The sequence below is a fragment of the Prionailurus viverrinus genome, chromosome B1 (genome assembly GCF_022837055.1).
Source record: "Prionailurus viverrinus isolate Anna chromosome B1, UM_Priviv_1.0, whole genome shotgun sequence".
Taxonomy (NCBI): Eukaryota; Metazoa; Chordata; class Mammalia; order Carnivora; family Felidae; genus Prionailurus; species Prionailurus viverrinus.
The window spans coordinates 174858285-174866037 of NC_062564.1; the positions used below are offsets into that span (position 1 = coordinate 174858285).

General features: G+C 42.0%; 1 long non-coding RNA gene across 1 annotated transcript; it reads right to left on the reverse strand.

The window, feature by feature from the left end:
• Window positions 1-1957: 1957 nt before the first annotated feature.
• Window positions 1958-4598, reverse strand: LOC125164029 (uncharacterized). Its single transcript, XR_007151624.1, has 3 exons — window positions 4510-4598; window positions 4249-4345; window positions 1958-2517 (listed from the first exon to the last, which is right to left on the reverse strand). It is a non-coding gene; the product is annotated as an uncharacterized LOC125164029 (long non-coding RNA).
• Between the last annotated feature and the right edge of the window lie 3155 nt (window positions 4599-7753).

Consider the following 7753-nt stretch of genomic DNA (forward strand, 5'->3'; position numbering starts at 1 on the left):
GTGAACATCCTTCCTAGGTTGAGGCACTTATGTAGGACATGACTGCCGGCAGCAATGAACTCTAGTTCAGCCAACTGACCAGCGCACATTTACCATTGAGTCAAGCACAGTGCTCAGCATCATGGGAGTAGACAGAGGTACTGGCAAGGTGTGTATTCTTGGGAGAAAGGGGGAGGAATTAATATTTAATATTTAATTTATTTAATATTAATTTAATATTTAATTATTAATATTAATTGATTTAATTGAATAATTAATAATTGAGTGTTAATAGTAATTATTTAAATTAATTATTTATATATTTATATAATATTAATTATTAATATTAATTATTAATATTAATCAAATAATTGATTATTATTACTAATAAAATATTTAATATTAATTTATTAAATATTTAATATTTAATAAATGACCCATGCAGTTTTGCTATAGACCCCATGCCTTTAGCTCCATACTATATAGCATATATCACACACCCATGTAAAAAGTCAGTTATGAAACAAACCTGTAATCAAGTAGCCTTCACTTTCTGAATTCTTGCTATCCAAAATCAGAAACCGATTAGGGCAGTGTGTGTGTGTGTGTGTGTGTGTGTGTGTACGTGCGTGCGTGTGTGTATTTATAGATCTTACATACAGCTCAGAGCCTACACTAACCCATTGTTATTGTGTGCTATTTGAAACTCAGGAATGAAATGCATTTAGGTGATATGGCATCCACCATAGCTATGTAAGCCCTCGCCATTCAATATTAGAAGCCGAATATTCAGAGAGGTAGGGAGACTTGCATAAGAGCCAAATAACTGAAGCATATAACAAATGCAACAGGAGTTGGCCGTTGAAATAAAACCCTCAAGGATAAGGAGATGTTAGCCCAAAGATGGAGGAGAAGACCAAAATGGTTGAGGCACACAGGGAAGCAATAACAACTTGCATTCAGAACAAGAAGATTGGAAAGGCACACGGGCCAGAGATGAAGACAGGGAGCCAGTGGCTAATTGTCAGATACTGATTGGACTTCATGCTGTAGACAGTGGTACGTCACTCGTAATTTGAAGCAGGGCGCGTGACACGATCAGGTTTGTGAATTTAAAAGACTCCTGTGGTTTCAGTGTTTCCAAAGGTGCGACGTTAAATGGCTTCTGCATACTTGGGAAGCTTTGGGGCAGGAACGGTATCTGCGCTGGCAACTGTAAAAGCCTAATGGTGGAATTGTTTTTGCTAGGTAGCAATGTTGGGCTCAAAACCCTTAGAGGAGCTGCAGGAAACAATGGAAACCCCACATGTACACATGCCCAAATGTAGATAATATATATGTGGTGACCTGTACAGCATAAAGTTACTTGCTGATTCATCCACCTCCATAAAATAGTTAAATTGGAAAACTACATTTTGTTTGTAAATAGGATAGAAATTATCTACATTTGTGATGGGCTCTGACTTCTTCAAAACCACGTGGCAGTTTATTTCTTCAAGGCCAGTAAGAGAGTTTGCTGCTTTGAATCTCTCTGACTTTGGTTTCTGACCTTGGTTGTCCCCATAGCTTCACCTGATTAGGTCAGGCCCACTCAGGATAATCTCCCTTTTGAATAACTCAGAATCAATTGATTAGGTACCTTAATTACAGCTGTAAAATCCCTTCTCCTGTGCTATATAAAATAACCTGATCACAGGAGTGCTATCTTATGGAGTGGTAATCTTAGAGGTCATCTTAAAATTTTGCCATTCATAGGTATCCTCCAAATGGAAGCTAACCTTTCAGAGGCTATCCTTGGATACCTCTGTTTACCTCTGCTAAATGTTTTCCTCCCCCCCCGACACCAGCATTCACGGATTCATGTTTGGAACTAGTGACCCTAGTCTGATACAGCTGGCTTCAAGCTGGCACTTTTTAAAACTCCAGAGGTGCAAGTTTCATGGGCCGCCAATGAACACCCTAGTGTACCTTGTCACCAATTTTATTTCCAGGGTTGCTGTCCCAGGAAAGTAGGTGTAGATGGGAACACTTTGAAAATTAATTGTTGTTTATTTTGGCTATGGTGGTCGTGATTGCCATGTGTTCACTGACCATTTCCTTTTCCTTTGGGGTATAAAGCCAGACGACACTGCCCAGGCACTACCCTCCCACACCATCCTCCACTCCCTTGGTTTCTTGCCATCTGGGAACTTAGGAATCTGAGGGCTCTACTGCCCTTGGGGATGGTCAAGACACAAGGTTGAAGGAGCCTGGGTCCTGAGTAATTGCTTGGAAAAGAGTCAAATGGGAGGGCCGGCTGGCCAGGAACAGCACATTTTCATGTGTGAAAGTGGACTTTTAGTGCTGGGCACTGACCGTCACAGCAGTTAACCTCTCCTGACCGATGCAGCCGGATCTCACCATACCTCTGGCCACAGGGCTCATCCACATGTGCTTCCCGATTGATACTTAGAGGAGCATCGTTGATCTGTTGTTGTTGCTTTTGTTACTTTTCTTTATCTTTTTTAGACAAAAAGCATAATCCATACCCTATGATGACTAGAACACAAAAAATATAAGAGAATATTATATGGGGGAGATAAACTAGTATTCAATTGTTTCTTTGACTCTATAAGCTATTGAAGTTTTAGGACAATGTCTGCTTAGATCTACTTGTAGCAGGAAAATAAATTTTCTCTTACCAGCTGAATATTCTCTTGAAATTAGTAAATTAGAAATCCGATTGTGTTTCCTTTTATCAATCTGATTAGTTTATATAAACATTGTCCCAAACAAAAGCCCAAGTATATTGAGAGGCTACATAGAAAACCCAGGAGATAAAGTTGTTGCTGTTTGTCCAGTTGGTCCCTATGCTTTTGCATTTACCTTTCTTACCTTTTTTTCCTTGGGAACAATGATGTCATTGCTTAGAATTTAGCTGCCTGCAGAAACCCACTATGTGATTTTAATGACCCTAGTATAGGACACTTTGTTTTGTACATTGGACTAAAAGAATCAATACGAATGCCAGTTTATTTAATAAAATAGCTTGACGTTTAATACACAAACATTTTGGAAACCTAAGGTAACGTTTCATGGGCTTTATCGACTGATTTCAATCAAGATAGGACTATCTTTGGTCTGAGTTAGCCTATATCCTCAGGAATAAATTATTAGAAAAAAGGTAAGGTAAGAAAAAGCAGCAAAACATGATATAGTGAATAGAACAGAACAACAATGTTTCAGTTATAATTTGGATAAGAAAGAAGGATGACCAAATGCAAGAATAATGAACATGAGATAAACAAATTAGGGAACCGTGAGCTGGAAAAAAAAATCAATATTGATAGACACATTTTGTAAATTATAGGCTTAAGAAAAAAAGGGAGAATAAAATACAAACTTCACTGCAGACGGATGGAATCAGGAATATTAACTGAAGAATATTAGCAAGAAGAGAAAGGGATAGAAAGAGTATTAAATGTTTAGGAAAAAGATAGAACTAGAATGTATTATGCTAAGCAAAATTAATTTGTCAGAGAAAGACAAATATCATAGGATTTCACTCATGGAATGTAAGAAAAAAGCAAATGAACATAGGAGAAGGGAAGGAAAATAAGATAAAAACAGAGAGGGAGGCAAACCATAAGAGACTCTTAAATACAGAGAACAAACTGAGGGTTGCTGGAGGGGCGGTGGGTGGGGGGATGTGCTAAATGGGTGATGGGCACTAAGGAAGGCACTTGTTGGGATGAGCACTGGGTGTTGTATGTTAAGTGGTGAATCACGGGGTTCTACTCCTGAAACCAATATTACACTGTATATTAACTAACTAGAATTTAAATAAATAAATTTACAAGAAAAGAAAAAAGGAAATCTTATAACTTGTGACAACACGGATGAACCTGGAGGGCATTATGCTAGGTGAAAAAAGCCAGACACAGAAAGACAAATACATCATGTTATCACTTACATGTGGAATAAGAAAAAAAGAAATAAGAAAGAGAGAGAGAGGGAAAGAAAGAAAGAAATAAAGAAAGAAAGAAAGAAAAATTAACTCAGAAACAGTAGAAAAGTGGTTTACGGAGGTTGGGGGAAAATAGGGAAAGGTTGGTCAAGGGGTACAATAAACTTCCAGTTTTAAGATGAATAACGTGTGAGGATCTAATGTAAAACATAGTGATTATAGCTGATAAGACTGTAGAGTAAAACTAAAATGTGCTGAGAAGTTAAATGTTCTCACCAAAAAACCCAAAAGTAGGTACGTGAGGTGACAGGTGTGTTAGTTACCTTGGGAAAGGGAGTCCTTCCGCGTTGCATATGTATAGCAAATTGTCACGTTGTACTTTAAAGATCTTACAGTGTTGTCAATTATACCTCAATAACGCTGGGAAAAGAAAAAGAAAAGAAAAAGAAAAAGAAGATTTAAAATCCCATAGTCCTGGCTTCAAATTCCAGTTCTACTTTCAACGAGGCTGTGACCTTGGACTAATTAATTATTTACCACTCTGAGTTCAAGCGTCCCCATCTGTCAAATGAAAATAATGATACCTCCTAAGATGCCTGCGAAGCTGTATTTCTCAGCTTCTCCAGTCTCTGGTACTGTAGCCGTGTCAGCCTGTCTCCGGCCAGGTCAGTCCTCTCTCTGCCATGGTGATTAAGCGGTAGCTGGGCATGTGACTGCTCAGCCACTCTCTGTTCCCCAGCCTGCCTGCAGTTAGACATAGTCACATGACTCAGTGGAATGGAATGTGACGACTGGACAGGCCACTCTGGGCTACTGGCTAAGACGCTGGATGTGTCTCCTCCTTACATCTGCCCCAGTTCGAGCCGGCAAAGCCCCAGCCTTGACCCTGTGGAGGAGGCCAGGGCCCCAAGGCCTTGAATGCCTGGAGCAGAGCATCTAACGACCTCAAATACCCACCTCACATGTTACGTGGGAAACCAGTAAACTTCTACTGTCTTTAAGCTCCTGTTGCTCCCTTTTGTGACGACATCCTAGCCCTATCCTAACAAACATAGATCCATTTAGACAAACATAAACGTCTCTCCCTCTCCGTACCCGCCCCCCACCCCCTGCCCCGTATTTTCCCACTGTTGACTCTGGTGGAAAATGCAGATTCTGGGTGTTTCTACCCGCCAAAAAAAAAAAAAAATGGGCTCAGACTTGGCTTTATTTGAAATTCCAGAAAAACTGGATATTTTTACCAAATATGAAATGATCTTACTTAATTTTTCCCATACAACCTCACGCCTCTGGAAAAAAACCACAAACTGATACCTCCCTTACTGTTTTAAAAATATAGTCTGTTAATAGAAACTTGAAGTATAGTAAGATCAACAGATCAGGAGTTGATGGCCATTGAACAGATAATTTGTTATAGTTCCCAGAAGGAGAGAACGTGCCATCCCATGGGCCTGGGACCACACAGGAAAGCGCTGGGGTCCCGGCCAGGAGGCAGAAAGAGAGGGAGATGTGGGCGAGGGTCTTTACTGTTGTTGCTGGAGACATGAATGGGTGAAGAGGAGAGAGAGTCTCAGGAACTGGCTAGTTTGAATAATTTCAGAGAACTACGCATAGGGCATAGGAGCTGTTCATATTGTCTGGTACCTGACGTTGTGATGATTAGGGCAGACAGGTTGTTCGGACGGTGAGAGGAGATGTTTGCGATGTGGATTCTGGATTGGCTGGTTTGTATTTGAGGAGCACACTAGTGGGTGAGTGGTTTATTTTCCCTAGGAATTGACTAACTCTGGGAGAAGCAGTCACTCTAGGTCCGCAGAGCCCCAGACGTCAAAGCATCAGAATACAGAAAATAAAAGACATGCTTAATACACTCACCCCTTCCCACAGCTTTGAAAACCTCTTTGACCGGAAAAGAGTAGGCATTCAGTAAATGCTAAATATCATTTTTATTGCATGCTAACTGTGCTTTGGCGCACAAAAATATGAGCGATTGCTCCTATCCTCAAACATTTAGTAATCGAGCTGCACAGATAATACGTAAATACAAAAGGCAGTGTAAATACCAAAAGAGCAATATAAGTAATGAGGCTAGGGAGTTTCTGCAGGCACCGGGTGACTCTGCGGTAGGATGGTTTGAGTATTGTTGGCAAGGGCTCAGACCCCTTGAAGAAGGGGCAGGATTTTGATAGGGAGAGATAAAGGTGGAAGAACAATGCTCTGGAAGAGACCATGTCAGGCTTATTCGTCACCGTTGCCACCAGCACCCAGCACGTGCCTGGTACAAGATGCACACTCTGTAAATACCGGTTGAATGAGAATAAGTTCTGGGTCTGGAAGAAGGACGCAAATGAGGTTGATCTGAACAGGGAGGCAACGTGTTTGGAAAGGCAGGTTGGAACCCTGTGTTAATTTGGGTCCTCCACGAAGCAGATGCCAAGATGGAGTAAGATGTGCAGGGATTCTGTTAAGGGAAGCACTCAAGACAAAATAAAGAGGGATGCAGGCAAGGCTGGGTGCACCACTGGACCATGAGTAAGGCAGAGAGAAAAGGAAGGTTGGGATAGAAGCATCCTAGATTGCTGTGCAGTTTCTGAAAGGCCATCAAGGAGCCCTTGAGTGAAAGTTGGCTGTCAGATGTTTGGGAAATTGCCCAAGACCAAATATCGAAGTCAGGACTAGACCTCAGACCTTCTTGGTTCTCAGCTCCGTGACTTTTCCTTTTTTTTTTTTTTTTTTAATTGAATAAACACTTAAGAGGTCAAATGGCTTTCCCAGAATTGAAGGAGAATTTTGGTTCAACCTATTTCAGAGTTCAGTGAAACAGCACCAAGCTTCCTGGAAAATTATGCACAAAGATAACCTGCTTGCCATATAGCTTGCCGGGGATAGGTCCAGGTTGGCATCTAGAAAACCCCTTGAAGAATGTCAACGCCAAATTCCTGCTTTGTACCCGCAACTACCCTTCAGCAAGGAGACACCGGGTCACACAATGGAAAAGGTACTGCACAAGGTCATTGACCACAGGAGCGATCTCCCTGGGCGCATTTACTCATGGATAAAGTAAGAGATTTGGACCAGGTGTGTATGCAAAACCAGTGCCTGAGGGAGGATTCTAGGAACCCAGAGAGGTGTGAACATGGGGCCTCAGTAAGGGAGGGCGAGGGAAATTCTCGCTTTTGAGGTGGGGGATGGGATGGCACAAGGGTGACTTCTTCCAGACTGTGCTGAAGGGGGAGTAAGGACACTGCATTTGTTAGACTCTTTCTGTTCCTGGCCCCATAGTAGTCTCTGGGAATAAAATGATGAGTAAGACAGGCTACCTGACCTTGAGGAACTCCCAGTCTAGTGAGAAGACGTTGGGGGGAGGTAGCGTCAGATGGGGAGAGGAAGAGGGCTTCGTGGCGAGTCCTGTGGAAAGCAGGATACACCACATAGTCTCTGAGTTGGTTTCTTCAAATGAAGAACCTACTTCTCAGGGGTGTGGGGAAGATGAGGAAAAGCGTACGTGAGCTGACCAGAGCAGCATCTGGGACAACAGTGGTCTTCACAAAATGGCTTGCTGTCGTTCCCAGTGTGACAGGGTAGAAGGTTACTGAGTGACAGTGTTTCCAGACTGTCCCTTGCCCACCCCCCCCTCCCCCCCAAGGCTGCTCTAAATGAAGAGAGTGCTTTCTTGAGCTGCTCCCTGGAGGGCTTCTGCAGGTGTGAAACACTTGGAGGTGAGGCGAAAGATTCGGATGCAAAGTTGAAAATAGGCGAAGGGAGTAAGGGGCACAAACTTCCGGTTATAAAATAAGTCACGGGGATGAAAAGTACAGCACAGGGGAG